The 24,573-nt window shown below is 44.6% G+C and overlaps 1 long non-coding RNA gene across 2 annotated transcripts in view; it reads right to left on the bottom strand.

Annotated features, from left to right (window-relative positions):
* The window catches only part of LOC148183241 (uncharacterized), a 48,805-nt gene extending 28,332 nt beyond the window's left edge, over nt 1-20,473 (bottom strand). The window contains exons 1-2 of one of the 2 annotated variants that reach the window (XR_015773661.1): nt 20,443-20,473; nt 6,337-6,423 (exon numbers count right to left, since the gene is read on the bottom strand). This is a non-coding gene — a long non-coding RNA (uncharacterized LOC148183241). The remainder of the gene's footprint in view (nt 1-6,336; nt 6,424-20,442) is intronic. The other variant, XR_015773662.1, reaches the window with a different exon arrangement.
* Nucleotides 20,474-24,573: the final 4,100 nt, after the last annotated feature.

Raw genomic sequence — 24,573 nt, 5'->3', positions numbered from 1 at the left:
AAAGCCTTCATATTTTACCAGACCTGAGATAATGAAAGATTCAGACGCTTTAAATTCTCCTTAATATCCAAGATCTTGGGGAAATCCATATATAGACTCATATACAAACTCCTTTATGCTCTGGTAGCAGCCCTGCTGCCTTCAGAGCATGATTTAAAGGAGTTCAGTACTCAAAGGCTCCTAGCAGAGCACAGAGTCTCTCTCCCCAGCTATTATTATTTGCAGGTAGGTGCTAATTTTAGAACTTAGTCCTGACAAGTTCTAAAGTGACCAAAATAGGTGCAGGCCTTTGTTTTAGATGCTCACTGCTAGAGCATCAGTGACAGATGGGACAGGGTTAGCACCAGCCCTGCCAGGCTCCAGAGAGAGATTTAGCTCCAGACAGGCCCAGGAGCAGCAGGAGACTTCCAGCACCCTTTGTTGCACAGGATGAATCTTCATCCTGTGATGGATGTGGACAGAGCTGGCACCGGGCATCAGCCCCTCTGCAAAGGCTGGGTGCTCTCTCACACAGCTCCCAGTAAAGAAAGAACATCCTAAATAATTAATTGGGGTTTTCAGGATGGCCTTCAAACATTCAACTGCAAAACATTAAGGGCTGATCAGCAAACCCACCTTGCTGGCAGGTGTGTTTGCCCCAGTGAACAGCTGGAGCAAAGGTGCCTGTGGAATTTGGCAGATTCCATAAAGATCCTGTGTCAGGCTCAGGTGAGATCTGCAGGGCCAGCAGCCAAAATCCTGCCCTGTGCCCTCACCCTGCCAGTGCCACCACAACAGAGAAAGAAACAGGTGATGCTTCCTAAAGCTCTCATACAAATGTCATGTGTAATTTTAACTTCACAGACATCTCTGACACGTAGCCAAACCAAACGATGGCCTGGCTATTGCTGAATATTTTCTGCACAGCCTGGGGCAGTGGGATGAGATTCTAACTAAAGCTCCTTCAGGAGGAGCTTCTACAGCACTCACAACATCCAGCTGCTAGAAAGATACAGGCCTGGTTACCACGGACCACAAATACAGAATTCATTCTAGATTTCCCTGTAGGAGCTGGGTAAGTCTAGAGTTTGAATCACCAGCACCCAGAGCTAGATTGTCACAAATCCATGTGGGGAATTATTCCCCTCATCATTCACACAGAACCAAGCTCATCTCAAAGGCAACTCCTTTGTCTACATGAGAAAAAAAATCCTGTTCAAACTTCAAAAAAAAATTCCTATGAAGTCTTCCAAGCTCTGTCCATAAATTAATGCAAGCTATGATCTTTATTTCATTCTACCTGAAACTGCATATTAAAGCTCCACTGATACTGGATTTGATCTAAGTGTCCTGTTAGAAGAACAAAAGGTTGAGAAGGCAGGTAAACACACCCCTTTATAGCTGCTCATCAAACCACTGCCAGTTGTTTTAATCACAGTTAATGATGTCTGAGATCAGGAGATATTTTATATAAAGTGTTGCCATCAGGATTAGAAGCATAGCAGCAATTTTATGGTCTTGTTTAGGCTACAGGGAAAAACAATGTGCAAAGAAATTGTTTAAAATGGGAGTTTGCATAATGCCCAACAGCAGAGAAAAGCCCATCACAGAACAAATACCCAAGAAAACTATTAACTTTGTCCATCTCAGTGAAAACCACCATTTCTAAATGAATTTAAATGTGTTCCGTACAAACAGCCTCAGTCCAATCCTCTTGTTTTAGTTTTATGGACATAACAGCTGAAGTCAGGCACAGCAGCATCTGTGTGCCTGCAATCTGAATAAAACCATTGTGGCAGAGGAGAGAGCATTTAATGCATTTCAGTGCTTAATGTACATATCCTTAAAGAAAGTCTGATACTTGTAGGAACTCCTTTCTATTAACTAAATACTCTTCCCCCACCCTTCTTTATTATTTTAAGGTTCTTCCACCAGGCTTCTTTCCAAAAACTACTTTTATTTCCCAGCCAGCCAAGATTCCTGGGCAACGTTCACTTTCACTGTTACACCCAGTGTCAGTCACAGTCTGTCACATCACACTGAGAGGAAAATCCAAAGTGATTGGTGCACCTGGATACGAATGTGGAGCACAGGGTGCAGCTCCTCTGATTGTGCTGTGACAACTGAGCACATATTTACTAATAATCCACCTTTCTTAAAACATTATCATCAGTACTGGCCTAATAGCAACAACCTTGGGGCATATACAAGCACTCAACCTGCTTGGTTCATTATGATATTGAAATGTTATGAATTTTATGAATATTTCCAGCAAAATCACTCATTATAAAGGTAAGAGCATGCAGGTATTTGCAGCATCAGGACACTGGACTGAACTGATTTTTTTAATTAAGTGTATGAACGGCACAATGAAACCTTAATTAAGATCTCTAGAGGTTACAAGCATCCAAGCAATAAAGCCACAGTAGTGTTGTCACTTGCCATGTGCAGTTGGCACATTAGATCCCAGCACACCAGTTAATTTTGATTTACAAGAATACACATGCTCACTGTTGGGAAGAGTCCTGAGCTGCTCTCACTCAATGCACGTTGGTCTGTGCACTCTAAAGACTGAAAAGATGCAAATCAAATTCCAAGAGAATCATCACAGTTGCATTTTTGTCTGTCTTTTCCCCAACTCCTCCCATGCCCCATTCACCAGAAGTTCTCAAAACTGTCTCTGGACTTGGCCTCTACTGCTCAAACCTGAACTAGGACCAGGCAGAGTTTGTGATAAATTTTAAATTAACATAACCAACTTTTGCTAAAGTCACAGGCAAGACAATCCTACGTATGAAAGCGTATGAAGCGTATGAAATTTTGAGTAAATTACAGCAAGCAAAGTAATCTGGATCAAATCTGAAATTCCAATGCTAGGTAAGATTTGGCACAGAGCTGAGGTAGAAGCCACCTTTTTTAATGCAGCAATTTTCACCAAATTTTAGTTCCTACAAAAACCTTAAACCCCCAAAAAATAAAATCTAGAACTGTCTCTCTGGGATCAGTGATCAAGCAAACATCTGAGGACCTGCTTCCACAAAGCCCCATTAACCAGATTAGAGCAGAAAACAACAGACCCTCACCGGGTAAATTGCTGCTGACAGTTGGAGCCTTTCCAATGAAAATGTCTTATAAGCAATAGGGACATCTCCAGTGAGGAGGATATTGGAAATCCTGCTCTGAAACAGCTGCTATTTCTCATGTTATCACCCCCCTGGGAGCTGATGTCCTTGCACAAAACAGATTTTGCTGGAGGAGGAGCACTGGGAGCTGCTCCAACATCCCCATCTCAGATGTGCCCCACTTGGCTTCCCCTAAAGCCCCCCCTGCCAGCAGGGCAGGGGCAGGACCCTGCCCAGGGGCTGGCACCAAACCCTGCCATCATTCATGAGGAGTCTGCCAAGGGACCAGTCCCTCTGTCCCAGCCCTCGCTGCTCCTTTTGTGGAATCTGGCTAACAGCCTTTGGGAAGCAGACAGGATTTTATCCTTCCTCAGAACGTGATCCCCACCACTGCTGGCACCTCCACCATCCTGACACCAGCTTTCAGACTCAAGTAGGAAGTTTCCTGTGGCCGCCTGAGTATTTTATATTTTGTCCTCCAACTGAGCTGATTCTCCCCTGCTTTCCTGCATTAGTAGCCCAGGAAATTGTATATTTAGCTTTTCTTATTGTAGAGGCACAACAGAATGGATGCCTCAACCCTGTTTCCTTCTCACCCACAGCTTAAACACAATTAACTTTTCATTTGATGCATTCTTCCTGTCTGCACTCATAATGCTCCCCCAGGAAATGAGAGCCAATAAGTCCTAGCCAGGAGTAGGAGAGCAGGGTACTGACCAAATATTGTATAATGCTGTATTATAGGCCTATGGGAAAAAAGTTAATTAAAGACCACTGATATCCTTTGGGAAAATGTTTAATATATTAGCTCTTGCAACACAACCATGCAATGCAAACAAATCCCTCCTCTTTGGAAAATGTGAATATATTACACATTGGGAAAAAAACCAGCAAAATCCAGCAGTGTCTTTATTGGTCATTGGCCACAAATAAGTCCATTAAGATACACAAAGAATATTAACTTCAACAAATGTGATCTCTGCTGTGGCCTATACATCACCTTCCTGAATTGGGAAGCCCCTTTGCACAATTCAGGTGCTGCCATATATGTTTTTTTCCAACAGTAATTACAATTAATAAACATTTCAACATCATTCCTTGGGCTTGGTGAGCACAAAACAAGACTCAAAGACAAACCCAGGCTTCCAAATACTGCCAGAATAGGAGCCTTGTAAGTCTAAACATTCTTTATCCAAAAACTAGAGTTGAGTGTCTCTATCCCTGCCTCACTCTCCCCACAGGGATGGACAGCATTAACATGCTGCAAGGTATTAATTTGGAAAGCCAAAAACTCAGTGCTCCAATAGCCACACATTTTATGCAGTAGAAAAGTGGAGGTTTATTGAATAGCTTTCTCATTAGCATACATTTCCAGAGGAACAAACCCAGTCTCTGAGGCCACATTAAGCAAGCCTCATGGCTACGTTTTCTTTTACTGGTGTTATTAACCCCCCGGAGCAGGTGCCACATTTCAGCACCTGCAACAGGTTCACACAATTGTTAGCACTTACATTTGAATGCAAATAGGGTGTTGCCTTGAAAATGAGTGCTTTTTTCCAGCAACAGGCTCCAAGCTGCACGAATCAGGATCTCAGCTTCCACTGACTGATGAGGCACAAGCACACTGGTACCCAGATCCCTCGGATGTCGCAGGAGACCAGCAGGAAACGCTCAGAATTGCTCTGAGCTGGTGGATCACACAGGAGGGAGTCCCTAAGCCTGCAGGCTCTGACTGCCACCATGTTTGACAGGCTGAGAAAAAATTATTTAACCAAAACACGAAGCAGGGATAACAGGATTTCTAGTGGGATCTGAGACTCTGCCTGGTGGGAGTCCCCCCCTTCCTGCACAGCCCCAGAGCATCACAGGTAGCTGTTCCAGTGAGCAGCGATGTGTCTGACACACAGATGCCAGCCCCAAAGCAGCACACCCCAAAGCTGGCAGCACAGCATCTCCCTGCCAGGCTGGGACTCACACCTGCAGGCATCTGCTTCCAGCCCCGGGCAGGGCACACAGCTCACCAGCAGCCCACAGGGCTTGCATTTCACCTTACACTTCAGAATTCAAGGCAGAAGAGTTGATGTGGAAGCTGAACTCCAAGGATGTGCATGCGGTGCAAGTGAGGAGCAAACAGGGATGGAAAACGGCTGCAGGCACTGTTGAACCAGACCTTTCTTTTATTTACACTGCTATTTTAGGTTCATGTGTGACAAGCAGCTTGCTCTTCTTTAAATAGAACACTGGCACTGGATCTTGCCATGAAAATTGACTTATATGAGCAGTTTCCCCCAGCCCACTCACACCCACACTGGTTTTCACCAGTGCATCTCAGAACACTTCATTCCAGAGGAGGAGGAAGGATGACCCGGCCCATCAGGTGCTGGCAAAGCTGTCACCTGCCTAAATCATGTCAGAACTGTATCCTGCAGTTACCACTGCCAGCTCCAACAAAGACATCAGCCCCCTCAGTGGGACACCCATGGCACCACCAGCAGCAACAGCGGGATCAGCTCAAAGGAATGTCCCCCTTGCTACTTTTTTTGGGACATTCTTTTGCTTAAAAAATAAACCTACCCACACACGAATTCATTATAAATCACACACATGTTCTTTTTCTGGTTCTTAAAAAAGCACATCTGCGACGAGGCCACCCACAAACTGAAATAAGAGTCATTTGTCTAGCGGGGTTTTCTGGTGGAATACACAACAAGAAAGACAGTCACTGCTAAAAATAAGTGTGTATATTCACCATGCTTTCAGTTTTGACTTTAAGCTTTAACTACAAGGTGCTTCCTAAACAGAGTTATTGCGTCTATGATTTATCAGGCAACATACTGCTCTTTACTTTTGTAATTACAAACACCTTTTCCCAAAACTCAAATAATTGTTTCCACAAAAATAACCTCACGTGAAAGGGGTAATAAGAACAAAATGATGTTTCATTAAGACCATTAACAATTTTTTATTAGCAGTTCCATCAGATTTAAATGGCATCTTTAGTCAGTGCATGTGCACATGTATAATCTGTGTCGGATTTGTCGGCTTTTGATGGATGTTTTCACTCTCACTGCTATTATTACTCTTATATAGTAATAGTGGCAACAGGGACCTAGTTTATTAAACCTTATGTTGCATCTGCCACAACGCCCTGGGGCTGGAGTGCAGTCATCTATTCCAAGCACTATTCCTTGCAATTACACTTGATTGTTAACTGTATACGTTCAGGACCACTTACATTTGAGTGCTGCAGTCCTGAGGTTTTCTTCTGATGGGCCGTGCTGGAGCTCCAGGACAGTTAATGGGATTATCCAGATCATTACAACTGAAACACAAAGTGAAAGTACATTAGCATGGCTAACAGTGGATTAAAATATCAGTGATAGCAGACAACATGGCTTTGGAATCTTAGGGCTGTGTGCTGTAGAGGCAGCAGATTTAAAAACAGAGCTGGCTCTGAGGACAGGGAGTGCCAACACCCAGTGAGGCTGTGGCACTGCCAGGGCAGCAACCCCTCTGGGCACTCAGGCTGCACACACTGCCCCAGCCCTGCCTCAGCCAGCATCCTCCTCATCCTACAGACTGCAAGAACCACAGAAAAGCCTCCTGAGGTTTCCAGTGACACACCAGTGACACTTGTGATCCTTTCCCTCCCTTCCCGGCTGAGCCCATCACATCAGTCATTCCCCTCAGGTGACAAAGCACCCTGAGCATGCCACTGAAGAAGGAATGCAGTGATTGCTTGGCTGCTGCAGCACTGTTTGAGCAGAGATACCATAAAGCCAACCTCTTCCAGGAGAAAATTACCTCCAACAGCCTCAGGGAGCACAAAACAAGCCTGCCAAATACTGCACAAGGCACGGAGTGAAAGCTGCACACTGAGGGATCCTACAAGAAACAAGGCGAGTCAAGAGCAACCACTGCTCCCCAGAACAGGGAACTTCAAACACCAGAGCAAAGGGAATGACCAGAAAAGGAACTCATCCAAGTGTCTGAACTGCCAGAGCTCTGGGTTTGGGAGCTGCTTTGCAGCAGCAAACACAAGGTGCTCACACCTCACCAGACGCAGCAGCTCAGCCTGAAAAGCTGGGAATGAGAGAGAGCTTTGTGTGAGCACCTTTTCTCTGCAGGACTGGGAGCAGGTCCCATTCATCTGCAGCAGAGTTCCTGCCAGCTGAACAGCAAGAACAGCAGAGTAGAACTAAATATCAATATTTGCTTTCATGTCATCAGAAAGCCCTTCAGCATAAGGCAGGTGAGCCCAGACCTCAGGTACAGCAGAGACACAGGATCAGGAGAGACCTGAAAACATCTCAATCACATTATTTTGTCAAGTTCTGCTTAAGGGTTGATTGATGCACTTTAAACATCAAACAACATCCATCTTGGAAACTTTGAGATCAAGCCATCATTCATCACTTGAAAAATTTCAGATCAACTGCTGAGAGATTAATTAATACAGAAGCTGTTGAGATGTCTGTAATTACCATTCTGCAACAATTAGGAAGTTTACATTATTTGCTCAGAGAGACAATTGCTAAGCCTGGTACTAATAATTAATCAAGTTCTCCTTTTAACAAATTGTTAAACTTGAACATAGACACTTCCATGAATGTACGTACTGACATTTTTCTGAATATACTTAAACACAAGTTTTTGTTGAACACAAAGTTTGATTTCATATTCAGAAAAATAAAAAGTGTAATTTGTAGCAGTATCAGAAGGATCACAGTGGCCTCCTAAAATAGAATAATTAAATAATTAAAGTCATACCAGCAGACAAGCAAAGATGGTCTAAAAAATACCAAGAGACTGAAGGCATAAATCATAGTTACAACCCATATAATCTTTGACCTACACACAAGCTACAGGGTTCAAAGGTGGCATTGCATTATGTATTTATTGCCTGCCCAAGCCATTATTCACCAGCCCTTATTTTAAGGGCTAGGTATGATGGGAGTCCCAGACAGGAAAGAATACATCATAAAACCTCCCCTACAAAGGATGGCACAGCTAATTTATCTTGTGCTTCCTCCTCCTCAATTCATGGCGTGGCAGCTCCCTACAAAACATCCCTTGGACACAGGAGCAGCTTGACCAGTGCTCCCATCAGCACCTGCTTGAGGTGCCAGAGCCAACACCCCCAAGCCACATCCAGGTTTTTGGCCAGAGTTCTGCCCTGCCTTGCTCCCTCTCCCCCAGGGGCTCCAGCAAGGTGGAAATTTCCCATATATTGATAGGGAACCCATGGGCAGTGCAGAGATTTTAACAGCCCTGTGATGGTTTTGCCAGAAATAAAATGTAACCCAACCACTCCTGTGCCAATATCCAGGTCTTCCCAGTAATTCAAGGATGCACCAGATATCTTAATGTAAAATGGTCACAAAGAAACTGAAAAACATGACAGCTTATGGGAGAATGTGCATTCAGCTTGTTCTGTATTCAGCTCCAACAGAGGAAGCAATTTCTGTAAAACCCAGTTTTGCTGCCTGGTTTCTGGCACTGTTATCTAAACAAGCCCTCAGGCAGTTATTTGTAGTATTTACATTTTTTACCAACTTATCACGAGAAAATCCAATTGTTCCTAATGACAGTCACACTGTGTCTCTCCCATTCTCATATCCAGCAAAGTGTTTATTATCCATTTGTAGTAATTAAAGCACTGATGTTCTATGGATCCATAAAGCCAACATCATTAGGCAAACAAAGGCACTTTTTTCACCCCCAACTTATTGCTGCAAAAATATTTAAAAATAAAAGCCCATTTATAACACATAGCATAGTTTCAAGAACAAACCGCTATTGGCTCATCTCAAACATTCTCAGAACTGGAAAAAAATAAGAGGTCTAAAAAATAATTATTTTTCCAGCATTTACTAAAGAATAAAGAAAGAAGTAAAATAATTAGCTAGCCAAAACCAGAGAGGTGGTTTTTTGACAATGACTGTCCTTCCATATTTGAGCTTTTCTTTTAAAATGGTCAAGTAAACTCCTTAGCAAGTGAGAGTATGGCAGAAAAGCAGAATGGGAATTAAGTGCCTGCATTAAACAAACTTGATTAAGTCCACCACAGCCAGGGAGAGGCACTGCAAGGCAGCACAGCTGTGTCTCAAGCCCCAGGAGCAGGACACACGTCTCTGCCACAACACATCCTTCAGCCCTTCAGAGGATTATCAGGATTCATCACAGGCTCCTCAGAGAGCCCAGGTGAAATCCCAGAGTCTGTGAAGTCCTCAAGAACAGCCACATTAAACTCTGATTTATTCTGCATCTCCACTCCCCACAGCAGCGCTGCTCACCACCTCAGCACTTCACAGAAAACATGAATTTCATTTCAGTACTTCTTACTCCAGTGGAGAACCACAGCCCACCAGCAACCCCCAGAAGAAACAGCTCTTCATTTCTGGAAATGCTATCTTGCTCTACATCACATCTTGCTGGGCTCTCTCTCTTGGCAGTGCTGCAGTTATCCACTGCAGCACGTTAAATTAGGACTGGAACACTTCACAAGTGTTTTCTTCCCCCAGCCACACAGTGAAACAAATTCTGTTCCTCTGAAAATCCCTCCTGTAAGTGCACATGCACTTCCAAACACAACAGCCACAGTCATTTCTTTTTTCCTTGCAGAGCTGGAGAAAGTGGGAGCTCACATCTCCTGGTATAAAGTTTAAATGTAGTGTTTGAAAAAAGGTCTCATTGGAGCTGCACAGAGTTTCTGTAAAGGTGATCAAATTGTAGCAAGTTGGGGCTTCAGTGTAAGATGCAAAAATTGGACTGCATTTTCTCAAGCCTGCAAATCTTCTTGGCAGATTTGAGCTTTAGCTCAAACAGATCTGGCCTGATTTATATTTTGTTTGAAATGATGCCCAAAACTATGGTTAAGTAAGGTTTCCACCAAGCCCCTCAATTCAGTTTGATGGAGTGGTCTCATTTTTCCTGGAAGATAGGAGCTCTCCCTCCAAAAGGAGACAGATGTGCAGAAAGCTTCTCCACAGAGCATCAAGATGACCAAAAAAAGAGGTTCCAAAGACAATGGCATCTAACACAGCACTCAGTAAAACAGCTTTGTGCATTTCATGATTAATATCCCAACTGAGGAGCAGCTCATGCTTCATCCACTGGATTTCAGCAAAGTACTGTGGGACAAGGGTCTGGCACTGGGGAAGGCAGTTCCACAGCCACATTCCTGTTTCATTTTCCCCTTTGATATCTGAGGGAGCAGCACTTAGAAAACAAGATGCTTTTTTTGGAAACGCAGCAGTGGAGGGAGCACTGACAGAACCAGAAGTGCTGGGGAGGGTTTTACCCCACCACTGAGCTGGGCTTGGACCTTAAAAACATCTCAGTGCCAGAGTTAATCCACAGTTCCCAGCTGAGGAGTGCAGTGTGGGACCCTCCAGGCTAAGAGAGGATGGAGGAGCCCAACACCTCCTGAGCAGATTTTACCTGGCAGCTTTTTGACACCTTTTGTTATCCCCACCTGCAGCAAAATGAATGCAGGTACCACAGGGCACCCTGGCACAAACAAAAATGGAATTCTGCCTTTATGTTCCATTTCAGCATGCAAATTACAGGTAATCACATGGAAAAATATTCCCTATAGCCCAAAAGACTTAAAGACCAACCAGAAAAACTTCAGGGGTGATCATACACAAAACTCAGCTTTTATGACCCACTCCAATGATCATAAAAACTTTTTTAGGATGACTAGGTCTATACATTTAGGTCTTACTATTTCTTCATTGCACTGCTTCACAATGTGATGCCAAAAGTCACAGTCCACATTGAATCCTTTTCAAAATCAGATCTGTTTAGCACTTCAATGTCATAATGCACGTTACACAGCAGAAGCTGAATTGCTAATTATCAATTTGGGTGAATTTTTATTTCTATGGAAAAGGTCATTTGCATATATATTAAAGACAGTTTGCATTTAAAACTGCAGGGAAAGTTACATATTAATGTTCTATAACAAAGTTGAAATCTGTATTATCAATACATGGGGGAAAAAGAACTAAACTGAATTTCTGCAATACCTAAAGTAACAGGTTATTCAATCCTGGCTGAAAATACAATTACTGAACAGTATTTCAACTTGACATTTTAAAGAATTTTGGTGCATTAAGAACCTTAAGAATAGAGTCACTTCAACTAAAAGTTTCTGTTTGCATTACCACAATATAAAGGCTAAATCTGGAGGGGGGTACACACTGGGAACTTCCAGCCAAGTAATTTTCTGGATAGGAAAGTGACTCAGGACTGGAGCACCTTTAAAAGCAACTCAGCTTTAATACTAGCAGGAGTCACAATTCCAGACAAGAATTTCAGCAATGCTTAGAATCACAAAATTTGGTCCCTCAGAACCTCATTATCCCCACATGTGAGCCAAGCTTTCAGTACCAAACTGAACTCATGGCAGAATCAATGTTACCAAAGGTGTGGAGATACAGCCAGTACAGAAATGAGTATTTATTCCTAATTGCTGTGTGCTTCCTACAGAACAGTCCATGGTTCATGTGGGGAAGAAACTAAACAGCCTTAATATCCCACTGGAGGTGCAGCTTTTCTAACTTCCAACAAACCATTCAGGGAAAAACCTGTTATTTCTACCTGCTCCACACCTCAGTGGGGACATTCCTCTTTGGAAGAGCCCCACAAGTTCACATTCATGTTTAGAGCCCTTTGCCTCACAGCCATTATCCTTTATCCACCCTGGGCTGGAGCACTGATCTGCTGCTCACAGAAACAGGAGCCCCACACATCACATCCCTTCTCCCTTGGCAAACAGACAGCCGAGCTCTGGTTGCTTTTTTTTTAACCACCACTTCAATATATTCATCCTGATCAAGTCACATCCTTATAAATGGGAGAAGGAACGCTCTTCTTAAACCAGAGTTGAAAATCACACCTGCTTTGCCTCAAATGCTCAGCATGGCATTGCCAGTAGCAGCACGTAGGAGCATAACCACTCCAATTATTTGCTATAAAGGTGCCCCACTATAGTTCCCAGGAGGGCTGGAATTGCTGAATGCTACAGTCTCCACAAGGAAGGAAATGCTACTGTGGTGCTTATGTGAAAATTCACTAAGCTCCTGCCCTCAAGGGAATAGTTTCCTACTGGGATAATGCTAAACATAAAACACACTGAAATTTAGGACTGGTGAAAATTTAATTGGTGTGAATAAATTATTATTATTTATATGAAAATGCACAGTCAGGACAACGACTACATATGTAAAGCCATAAAATTTAAGCATCTCACTTCGTTGTTTTAGCATACTGGGGAAAGCTATTGTCCATCTGTGGCCACACATTCATCCTCATTGTCTACCAGGCTCACTGCCTGAGCACTGCATTCCATTATTTAATGGAAAATGAGGTAAAACTACTTTAGGAGCAAGCTGTGAGTTGTTGGACGAGCACTGAGAGGACCCACTCAGCTCACAGGGATTTTGTTTGTTTCCCCTTTGCATTTGAACACCACATTTCCCAGTCTGTACCTGTATTCCAAACAAAAGGAACATGCTCCACCAGCTAATTGCTTTAGCTTAATTTTCCACCATTGCTCTTCCTCACAGTCTCTGCTTCAGATGAAAATTCTTCAGAGGCAGAGGTCATGGCAGAGATGATGCAGCTGCATGAGGAGATGCCTTCATAAACATGCAATGACAGACTGTTGCATCAATGTGACACAAAGGCTTAACATTGTTTTTAATAAAGGTTTCTTGTTATTGTCTAGGAAAACAGTATCAATCTAAAAGTCAGAAGTAGAAAGTAAACTAGAATGGGTTAACTCAGAGTCTACAACTGAAATACACTGTAAACCTTCCTTCAAACTGGGAGTCACTACTAGGAAAACACACTTCCCACAGAAGTTTCTGGAAGGATTAAGATCACCCAGACAGTTGCATGGGTAGAGGTAAAACCTCTGCCAAGTTTCTTTGCTGGAACCTGATTCAGCCAAGCAGCTCAGCAAATGCTGCTGTAGGGATGCTGGGTGTGAGAAATCAGGCAGGGAGAACAGTGGCTGTGTCAAACTAAATCACAACTTCCTCACACTGGCCTGAGAAATCATGAGGAGGAATCCAAATAGTCCTTGGAGAGGAAAACAACCTTTGCAGGTGTTGTTTGTCACCTTGTTGTTTACTTGCAGCAAACAGTCGAGGGGTGTTGTTCCTAACTGTCCAGTGATGGTGATCTATTAGTGACCATTAATAGAGAAGTTTACCTTCTCAGAGCTATAAAAGAAGAGCTGGAAGAATAAAACTGGCTCCTTCTGCAACCAGAGCTCAAGAGTTGGTGTGTTACTTTCTCCATTCCCAATACAGCACAGCACCACTGAGCTTGGCCACAGCAGAGCCCCGAGGTGCCAGCCCTTGGACAGCCTCCCTGGTGAAACTTCTCCTTTTTGGTTCTGCTGCACTGCTCACACCTGGATTTCTCAGTCTCCCCTGAGCTGAGCTCCTTTGGAACACTTTAGAGAACTCCACTGTGTTCTCTGCTGCAAGGACAGGCTCACAGGGTTCATCTGGGGGAACAGGCTCACAAGAATTCGTGGTGTGCCACAGTGCTCAGATGAATCAGCCCCAGTATCTGAATTTTTCATTCAAAAAATTCCCCACTGAGACAAACACTGCCTGTGAACTCTGGGCTGCTCAAGCACGCAGAAAAATTCAAACTTTCCCTATCTCTCGCCTTAGTCTAGATAGATTCAGTGTTTGTAGGTCACAGAAATTCTCAGTCTGCTTCCTAAAGAGGAAACAAACAGGGCTGCTGGAAAACCCTCTTTACACTCCTCAAAGCAAGACTTAAAATTCCTGTCTATTGATCAAGTAGTTAACTATCAAATCACACATTGTACAATCTAGAGGGCTGAGATATAAAGAGATATAACAAAACTGCAAGAGGAAATACTAGAGTGACCTACTGCTGAGCACTGGCAAGCCAACACCTTTAATTCTTGTTTAAAGCCTCAGCTCAGGGGCTCCTGGCCCAGCCCTGGCTGAAGTCCTGGGCACAGGCTGGAGCCTCATTGCCCAGCACCCACCCTTAATACCTGTCCATGTACAGCCCCCTCTTTGTGCCACCATTTTAATTGAACACTAAAAAAATAATAATTTACTGAATGCAAGATTTACTGTTAGGCATAAAAATAAAAAGACAATAAAGTCATACACATAAATTAAGCAGGAAGCCCTCTAATCTGGTCTGTACTGCTGCTGTATTTTTGACTCATGTTTGTCTCATTCCTCACCTTCTTTGAGGTACAATAAGTTACCATTATTGAGAAATATTTATACTCAGTTCTGCAGTGTCAAGATACTGACAGTTAAGATAAGTCCTCCAAAAAACATTCCCATCTTTTGCAGACAAGACAAATATTTATCACAGATGTCTTTCTGAAAGCTTATGCCTTTTTGGGGATGAGTTTTAGGATTATCTTTATTCTTGTGTCTCAGCAACTTTTAGCTAAGGAAACTAGAACAAATTAGGACTCTGCAGCCACATACACACTAGCTAAAATCAATAGCTTTAATTTTCACATTTAAACCTACAATTTTCATCTGACAGGCTCAGCAGGTTTATAATGCACACAACAATTTACTTTTACTGTTTTAATTGTTTTTAGTCAATCACTTTTATTGCTTCTCTGCATCTGACTAAACAAATTAATAGAGCTATGTTCATAAATGATTACTTTGTGAAATGGCTTGAGAGATACATTTGCCAGGTTCACCTTCAATTACTGCCAACGTTAGTAATATTTATACCAAAATACACATTTATCCAGGTTTTATAATTAAGAGAGGAACAGAAGAAAAAAAAATCTATTTCCTGAGTTCCACAGTATGAAATTCCATATTTCCAAGTTTTTCCCAGGCCAAAAGAAAACCACCAAGCCCTGCCTGTATAGCTGACTGAAAAGAAAGCCCTTTCTGGATCACAAAGAACCTTGTCCTGCCATGGACCTGATCTTCTGGGGGAGGAAAACACAAAGATTGTGCAATGCACTGGTCAGGATGGCACTGTTGGATCTGGATCAAATTCCATGTCCTGTCCCTTGGACAGGGGCAGTGGATCCCAGCAAAGGCTCTCTGCTCCCCCCTTGTCCCCACCCAGCTCTGCTGGCCAGGGGTGAGCCAGGCACAGGAATATTACCTTGGACACACAGCAGAGGCATGCACAGCCCAGCCTGGAATATTTACCTGCTCACTAAGCAAAAACAAGATATCTTGCCCCAATATCAAGGAATTGCTACTTTTGTGGATGCTCTAAGGATGCTTTTTCACTGACTGTGAGCTACAAGGACCTTCACCCCAGAGGCTCCAAACCCTGAAATCTGGATCTTCTTTATAAACTCCAATTTTATTTTACCTAATGAGACAAAACACCATAAAACCAGAATTCCAAGGGCCCACCAGATCCAGCCTAATTGAATGTTTGGCTCTCCACACTCCCCCAGCAGATAACCAGGGCTTCACCTACAGCTCGCCTGCCAATTTTTCCACACCTATTTCACCAGCACTCTTGTGGCATCCTGTGGATTTTGGGAGAGCCTGCCCACCCCTCCCAATATTTCTGAAGCACCTTGCCCTGGGAGTGACTGAACACCCCAACAAAGCTCTCCTTCCACCTTCACAGAGCTCATCCTCCTTCCCAAGCAGCCACCAGAGAACCAAACCAGCTGCTGCTTTCCTGCAGAAGCTGAAAACGACCCCATGTTGGTCAAAACTGCTGCCATCAAGCCAGTTTTTCATTGATATTCCTACAAAACATCACTCATGTTTAAGCCCCCACTGAAAAGGTGCCCTCAGAAGCTGCAGGAAGCTGATAAACTGCAGAGTGTGGCAGAAGGGCTTTTCGCTGTTCTTTTAGAAACCTGCACAATATCTCATTTGAAAGAACTCTGAGCTCTAGCTGAGGCTGCTAGGTGCTTCATGAATATAAACTGAATATATGAATGGCATTGCTCCTTAAGCCTACACTCAGCTGTAACAAGAAAAATCATGAAACACCTGTAATACAAAAAAAAAATAATTTATAGAAGCTGCAAAGAACAAACTTATTTCCTGAGGTTTGTGGAAAGTTATAATTAGGATTTGTTTAGTATTTCCATATTTCTTGAATCATTTCCCTGGTCTGGATACACATAATTTTTATTTTTGGTTGCTTGTTATTAGACACTTGATCCCCCCAGGAGTTCTCACAAATGCATGCCTTGCTCCCCTCCCTGCAGTGAGGTAACACAGCTGCTCCAAAATCCACTCATTTTATCATCAGGCAGGACAGCACTCTCCAAAATGCCCACCTGAGCACATTCACCTCGCTGGGATGGCACATCCCAGAGCATCTCCATTCTTCAGGGCTCTTCAATAAAGAGCTAAGGCTGCAAAAAGGCTAAATCAACAAATCTGTCCCAGAGTGCCCAGGCTGCTGCTGCTGAGGACAGAGAGCAGCAGGAAGAACAGACAGAGCCAGAGGTGGAACAGCCTCTCCACCCACAGATAAATATTTCCATTCTTATCAAAGCCACTCTCCCACCACTGTATTCCAGCAGGGAGAAGTGATTCACAGAACCACAGTCACAACAAAGCCTGGGCACATCTGCATTCCCACAGAAAACAGGATCTTCACCCTGTGTGGCAGCTCAGCTCATTTCTCATCTTGCCTAGAAATGGAAACAAGCTCCAAAAAGCCACTTGTGTTTGTGCAGACCAGCCTGAGGGCACACAGATCCCCATGAAGAAGAGCTGAACTGGTGTCCAATGTGCCCCTGAATGACTCTGTACAAGACACACACAGCACTGCACTGACTCATTGCAGGGTTTCACACATCCCAGACACAGCAGATTTCATATTTCTGTCAACCAATGACATCATTTCCTAATCACTGCTAAAGAATTCATTAAGGAGTGTGATTTCAGGGGCCAGGCTCCAACACAGGCAGGGTACCCTCACTGCCCTCATGGATTGCAGCAGACACTCAGAACTGATCACATCACTGGAAGCTTCCACACACCACATTCTGCTATTTCCCTCCAAACACACCAGAGCTTGTTGCTCTCTAATAACTTTGGGGCAAAGTCCTTCACTAAACAAGGTCTGAGATGCTGCTCAAGCTCACCTGTTCTGCCACAACACCTGAAGACCCTTAGGACACTCAGGCCTCATTGCATTAACCTGAGTGTGCAGAAAAAGCCCATAGGTGCCACTAAATACAGCCTAAATAAATAGAACAAGCAGGAAGGAGGCAAATAAAAAGATAAATTACTTCATCCCAGGTCACTTAAAAAGTCTGCATCAAAACCAAAGAAGGACACTTGATCCCCAGTGTCTTCTTATCATAACCATCATTTCTCACTCTTAAAATGAGGAAAAAACCACAAGGCATCAGCCTGCAGCATTATTATCAAGACTAATTGGTTTTTGAGGAGGAGGAGCTGCACTAAGGAACAACCTGGCCCATGTGGTCACATTGGAGACAAATCAACACAAACTTGCTGAAGGGTATGAGGAGTTCACTGCCTGGCAAGACCCATCCTCCCCTCTCAATGTGCCTTAAATGAAAAAGAACTTGACACCAACGCTATACCACATACCATGAGCACCCCACACACATTCCCTGGGCTTCACAGGGGGGTTACAGGGTGTATTCCCAGCACATCCATACATGTATTGGGAATGAATCCTTTTCTGCCCTTCACTGAACTCATTCACAATGCACAGTTCACTTTTACAGCCAGAAGAGATGAAAGAATCACATCCAGGCTGTAAATCATAGCAGCCCATCACAATTAAACACACTGAAATTCTAAATCCAAAAAAAAAGGCAGACTTGGTGATGATACAATTGCCAACTACATCTCCCAAACACTCTCTTGCTGCCCTTCAAACGTGCTTCCCATTTATAAGCTCACAGGAGCAACTTTACTGCCAATTCCTCCATTGATGGCACATTTTATTGACAAAATGCAGCTGAGCCACCTAAAGCAATTTCAGCTACAGAATAACCTTTCACACAAGAAGTTAACCAGCTCCTCCATCCATTTGCAGTAGATTTAGATTAGCAAACACCACACAGACACTCAGATCCTTTGAGCAGCCAGCTGATGGCTGAGGACAGGGGAATGTTAAACAGAATTTCATTCTTTGAGCTCCAGGAAGCTTTGCTTCCCATACTCAGAAGTAAAAGGTCTGAATTCCCACTCTGCCACAGACTGTTCCCTCTCCCATTTATCCTTTCCTCTGTTTTGCCCTTCTCCTGTATTACAATTTTCTTGTTATACTTCTACAAAGATTGTCTTCGTTTAAACAATTTTGATTTTAAAAAAACCACAAAAGAAAGCTGTCCAGTCTTCCCATAAGCTTAAAAAGCACCAGATGTGTCCAAGTCTGTCCAGAGTGCAACCACTGGCTCTGGGGTGGTGCTTTTAAGAAGCAGCCAGTCAAAGAGAGGCTGTGCAGCCACAACTGACAAGTTCCCCATCACATAAATACTTTCAAAGCATCAGACTCCAACACAGAATTACACCTCTCTTTCAAATGCAGTTGTGTAAAACAGTCACTCTCTTGTGACTTATGGAAGAAATCACAAGTCTCAAAATGTGCCAGGATTTGGAACTCCCATTAAAGAAACTTGTGAGGAAGGGAAAGTTTTAAAAGCCACTTTTATTGTCAGGCTTAATTCTGCATTCCTGTCGAGTCTGTCTGCAAGTGGGTTTGCATGATCAAAGATCCCAGGGCTGCCCACCCCGAGTTTGTCCACAGATCACCCCAAGTGTTCACCCAGCACAGCTGCTCTCAACCTCTGTCACAGCCTCCTCAGCTCAGCCCAAATAACCCCGGGTGGGTGGGAGAGGGGAAGAATTTGCTGACCCCTCCGTCCCAGAGGAAGTCCCAGGCAGCAATTCCTGCAGCTGAGCTGCGCTAGGAATTGAGCTGCAGCTTTTCAGAGAAACTGCAGACACGCACAAGTGCAAGTTCCTGACACAGGCAAGGACCCAGGGCTCAGCTCCAGCCCCAGAACACACCCAGCAACGCTGCAGCTCCAAGGCTGGTCCTGGCTGCGGGCAGAGAGGCAGCTGAAATGGGGATTTAACCCCTTGCTACACAGGGAAACCATTGGAGCCATGGGAGGCTGGCTGGCTTTGCTCAGGCTCTTTAATTACCCCCATGAAAAGGAACTCAGCACTCCCACCTAGGACCCTTTCACAGCTCAGAGAGCAAACCCAGTTTGCCTTCAGGTGCACACACACAAATTGAAGCTGCTCCAGTCCCAGATGAGCTTTTTCCATAGCTCAGCTGGAAAGTGCAAACCTGGTCATTTATTCATGCAGGTGAGAACTGACCAGAGTCAAAGAAACATTAAAATGAAATCAAAGCCAGACCCAACAGGCACACAGCACAGGTGAACTCAGAATCAATCCCTTAAGTGCCCCAGCCAGAAAGGCACACAGGGCAAGAGAAGTCCTTGTGCTCACAGGCATTTTGCACCACCACACCTGATGGCTGGGGGACTTTCTGCTCCTCAGAACACAGCTACCCCTGAGAGCTCACCTATTCCTCACTCTGCTCTTTTGGAGAGCACAGCTGCACCAGATGGCCTGGGAGAGGGTTCACCTGTCCATCTGCCTGTACTTTCTAACTCACCTCTACAATACCAAGTTTTTTTTATGCTCCACAGTTCATATTTTGCATGGGTGTTTCACCTCTTCAAAGAGGTCACCAAATACTTTTTTCCCCCTTGTGCAACCCTGTGGGAACACAAGAGCCCTGTTTCAACCCCAAGAAGTCACTACAAAAAAAGATACTTCTGTGGGAAGGTGAGGTGTAATTAGTGCTTTGCTCATTAACAAGAACTGATCAGAGCTCTCCATACTGCAGCTTCCTAAGAGAAGATGGTGGCTGAAGTCCAAGCAGCCAGTGTTCAACAGGAGTTGAGCAAATGCTCTTTTCAGCCCCCTTAAAACAAGGCAGAGCAGCCTCTGGTCAAAGCAGAATTACTCAGCTGGAATAGCTTTGGGGCTGGACTCCTTCCCCCTTCCCTTCAGAGAGAGACACACCCCACACACGCTTCATTCCACAACCCCCCCTGCCCACAGGGCACAGCAAGGCCCCAAAAACCCCCCTTTGTCAGCAGGTACCTGGCTCTGTGCCCTGAAATTATAAACATTTTCACATAAAGCCCTGCCACCTTCCAAAAACCACATCTTTAAGTTGCTATGGCAGTGCCCCTGCCACTTCATAACGCACCAGAGCTCAGCACATCATTTCCCTTCTGCTTAAAACAGAACCCATGCCCTCAAAACAAGTAGTCAAAGTTCTGCTAAGAGAAAAACCTTACCTGCAGAGCAACAGCAACCCCACCATCCCCTCACACCCACAAAGGACTCAGCTTCTTCCCCACCTCTTTTTATCCCACTCCACCACCTGGACTGGAGATTTTTAATTGTCCCCAGCTGACACAAAACTTCCCCTGAAACACATCAGGTGTGAGTGCTGGAGATCCCTCTGGACTGGAGATTTTTAATTGTCCCCAGCTGACACAAAACTTCCCCTGAAACACATCAGGTGTGAGTGCTGGAGATCCCTCCCACCTACCCATGGCAAGGGTTGTTCTTAGCCCTCAGTTTTTCACTGAGGAATTGTTTTTCACTTCATAGTTTTATTTGCCTTATGACTGAAAACTCACAAGCATCTTTTATAAACACCTGAAGTTTTTTGCTATGCACTACCAGAAATACATCAATACACAGTCCCTCTTATGAAAATGTGAAGTTTAGGTTAATGTTTTCCACAAAGTTCCTAAATTGGAAGTTCCTGTTATTATTTTAAAATGCTGTAAGAATTTGAAATTACATAAAGGTGAAATTCCTACTGCAAGCACTTTAAATGATCAGGAAGAGAATATTTATGTTTAGAAGTTGGTCATTTGAAGTAAATTCACTCCAAAGGGTCACACATGGATACACAAGCCAGCCCCCTGCCTGAGGAAAACCTGGTGAGGGTTAAAAACCTGATAAAGCCAAACCCTTGTGCTTTGAGAACCCTTTAGGATCACACAGTCAAGACCTGTATTTTCTCTGGGGTGTTTTAGCAGACAGAGAGAGATCTGAAGAGGAGGCCTTTAGTGCACACAGCTCCTCCACAAGTCAAAGAGAATGCAGAAAGGAATAAATAATCAAAAGACCAGGAGTAGAAAGAAGCTGGTAAGACTCTGAGATACACAGATCTGTCCTGAGAGTCCAATAGCACCAGGAATACAGGGCATTTCTTTTGCTGTTTAAAGTGAATTTTATTCTAAATTACACAATTACAGAGACAGAAGAGCCTAATAACAACAGAATTATTTTATTGCACATGACTTTAGTTTATTCCTTGTACAAGAGAAGAGTCAAAATTGTCTCTTTGGCCCAGGAAAACAAAGAAAAAAGCAAGTTTGGGCATCACCCTCTAGCCCAGTCACCTTGTCAAGGAAAACATTTGCCAACCTCCTGCTCCCCAAATTGTGGGGGAATTTACATGAATCACTCCTGGAATCAATGGAGAAGTGCAGCAGTCACTGACCAGGCACTGATTTATGGGGACTCGCCAGCAACAGAACATCCAAAGGCAAGATCCTGGGTGTGGAAACTGAGAGAGGCCCCTGTGACAGGGGCTGTCACTCCTTGCTGAGATTGCCAGGGAGATAAGTGACGCCAAGTGCAGGCAGGAGTGTCTGTCTCCCACATAATCAGTCATTCAGCTGATGGAGAACAAAGCACCTCCTTAACTAATGTCTTTCCAAATCAGGACAGGAAAAAAGCAAAAAAAAAGCCCACTTGTACCTCTCATCTCTCAGCTGCTGCTCCTGGAGCATCTCCCAGCCCGTTTTCCCACTGTGTGATGTTTGTCTGTTCTAAAGCTCCATCTTCTGGAGCCACAGAATCAACACAGGAGCGGCTCAGCTCTCACCGAAATCGTGGTGCAAGTTTGAGAGGAAAGTTTGCAAAGCTGTGAACTTTAAAGGGGTTAGATTTAAAGTTTTTTAAAAAATAATTTTACACACCCCTGGTTTCTCTAATGTGGGAGGTTGCCCGATCTGTGGGTTTGCTCTTCTGGCAGGGATCTGCCGCAGCTCCTGTGATGTCCCACCACATCCCACGTTCCCGAGGCGGCCTCTGCCGGCAGCGTGTCCTGTCCCTGTCCCTGTCCCTGTCCCTGTCCCTGTCCCCGGCCCTTCCTGCCCTTGGCACACGAAATGTTGTATCTAACAGAGAGCCCTGAGCTCCGGCAGCACCGGGACACGTTCGTCACCGGGAATGCTGCTCTCCATGGCCGGGAATACCGCTCTCCATGGCCGGGAATACCGCTCTCCATCCCCGGGAATGCCGCTCTCCATCCCCGGGAATGCCGCTCTCCATCCCCGGGAATGCCGCTCTCCATCCCCGGGAATGCCGCTCTCCATCCCCGGGAATGCCGCTCTCCATCCCCGGGAATGCCGCTCTCCGTCCCCGGGAATGCCGCTCTCCATCCCCGGGAATGCCGCTCTCCATCCCCGGGAATGCCGCTCTCCATCCCCGGGAATGCCGCTCTCCATCCCCGGGAATGCTGCTCTCCATCCCCGGGAATGCTGCTCTCCATCCCCGGGAATGCCGTTCTCCATCGCCCCCGCTCCCGCAGCGTCTCGATTTCCCCCCGTGCTCTGCCCCGTGTCCGGATCAGCTCCCCAGCTCGGCTTTCCCATCATGGGAACGACTTCGCACAAGCGTTTTCTCTCCCATCCCAGGAATGCTGGTGCTCCTGCTGTGCTCTGGACGGGCTGAGCGGTGTGACCGCCCCGGCAGGACGGGCTCGCCGTGCCGGGCTCTCCGTGCCCGTGCCGGGCTCTCCGTGCCTGTCCGTGTTAGCCCAGCACATCCCCCGTGCTGCTCTGCTGTCCCTTGAACCCTTCTCACACCCCTTGTTCTGCTTCCCACAGGATTACAGAAGTACTTCAAGAAGGTGAACGAGGATGAAAAGTTGATTAAAGGAGTTTACAAGTTACACAGGATGGGTCTCCATTGGCAACGGAGGGATGTAGCTGGATGCCAGCAGTAATCCATAACTTGTCTCACTGAGACAACACCTGAGATGCAAATAACCTTTAAACTCTTCCTAGAAATGCACCGTATGCATGAAAAATGCCAAAGGAGTGCAGAAGGGTGTTCTGTACAGTTGCAGTCAATAGAAGGCATCCATTATAGGATTTCCATTATTAGGAAAAAAAAATCTATTTATTTTTAATAAATAACTGTGTTGCCACTTAACTTTGGCAACAGAAAACTCGTAAAACTAACATTCTATCAGGCTTTTGCTCTGGGTTGGTTTTTTTTCCCCTCACACACATTTAACAAAGAAGCTAAAAATAAAAGCTTGATTCTTTCATGCCAGACCCAGGACAGTTGTGATGCAGCTTCTCAGTGTTCAAGCAAAGGACAGCACACACACAAAACAACTCACAGGCTGAAGCAGATAAACTTTTTAGCCCATTTCCTGCATCTATCAACTGAAACACAATTCCAATTTACTCTTCCAGCTATGAGTATTTCCTGCTGTAATGTTTAAAGACAATATTTGGTGCTGCAGAGATACCCCAGGCTTGGAAACCTGTATTTTTTAATACAATTAATAATTAATACAAATAATACAATACAATTTTTGTATTAAAGAAAAGTTCATTTTGTGGGAGTCCGCAGTAGATCCAAAAGGATTTTTAAAAGAGATCCCAACCAGTCCTGGAGCTGGCCAGCAATGCAAAAAGCAGCAATAATCCCAAAGCTTTGTGCTGCCTCAGGCAGCCTCAGGCCTGTGGGCTTTGCTGTCCCAAGCTCCGTTTGGGACACACGAGGATTCCAGGCAAAAGAATTCCAGGATTTATTTGTCCTACAGCAAACCTCCCCCACTGGGAGCAATGCCTTTCATGGTCTCTCAGCAGAAGTTGCTGCCCATAAATTAACACTGAAATCCAGCAAGTTCTGCTCCATTCACTCAACTTTTCTTGAATGTTTGAAGTCCAAATCCAGTCTCCACAACCCCAAATCCATGCTGCATTAGAAAGCTCTCTCTAGGGAAAGCTTTCAAGTATTCCCTGAGCTTTAAAAATCAAGGCTGACAGAGAACCTTGGGTACCACAAGGAAATAAACTTGTAACTTTTTTTTTTTTTTTAAATATCAAGAGCAGAATTAAGTGCTGACTTTCACTTGTACTCTGAAGACAAAACTCCATTTCACTTTATATTTTGGTCCCATGTGATTTTTTACAGGAAATTCACCCCCAAACGCTACCAAGCACCTGCTGCTGGTTTTGTGGGGTTTAACCTCACGTTTCCCCCAAGCAGCACATGGCTCCAGTCAGCTGTACACCAACACAGGATGACAGAGTGGTTTGGGCTGGGGAGGATCCTAAAGCCCATCCTGCACCTTCCCCTATCCCAGGGAGCTCCAAGCCCTGCCC

The sequence above is a fragment of the Pseudopodoces humilis genome, chromosome 13, assembly GCF_049639895.1.
Source record: "Pseudopodoces humilis isolate 2021_Gansu_Grassland_sample_001 chromosome 13, ASM4963989v1, whole genome shotgun sequence".
NCBI lineage: Eukaryota > Metazoa > Chordata > Aves > Passeriformes > Paridae > Pseudopodoces > Pseudopodoces humilis.
Note: the sequence above shows the minus strand (reverse complement) of the source record. Positions and strands in the feature narration are given on the sequence as shown.